Raw genomic sequence first — 575 nt, forward strand, 5'->3', positions numbered from 1 at the left:
TTTTACAATAATGGTCTTTTGCAGTATTTCTCCTTTTGTGACTGATTAATTTCACTCCACATAATGTCCTAAATGTTCATCCATGTTATGCGGTGGCTTGCGGCTTCCTTGTTCTTCAAGGTATCAATCATAGTATTCCATTGTGTGTATGTACCACACTTAGTTTCTCCATTATTCACTTGATGGGCACTTAGGCTGTCTGCATCTTTTTGCTATTGTTAAGAGTGTTGCTATGAACATTGGTGTGCATATATCTACTTATGTTATGGTTCGTATTTCTTGTGGGTTAATACCAAGAAGAGGAATGTCTGGATCATATGGAATTTCTATATCCAACCTTCTGAGGAAGCTCCATATTGCTTTCCAGAGTGGTTGGAGCATTTTTCAATCCCACCAGCAATGTAAGTCAGTCCCATTCTCTCTGCATCCTCACCAGCATTTATTGTCCTCAACTTTTTTTTTTTTTTTTTATATATTTGCTGCTATTGCTGGTGTGAGATGATAGCTCATTGTTGTTTTGATTTGTATATCTCTAATGACTCTAAGGAGCTCTGGTAGCGTAGTGGTTACGAATC

The sequence above is a fragment of the Chrysochloris asiatica genome, unplaced genomic scaffold (genome assembly GCF_000296735.1).
Source record: "Chrysochloris asiatica unplaced genomic scaffold, ChrAsi1.0 scaffold00107, whole genome shotgun sequence".
NCBI classification, from domain to species: Eukaryota; Metazoa; Chordata; class Mammalia; order Afrosoricida; family Chrysochloridae; genus Chrysochloris; species Chrysochloris asiatica.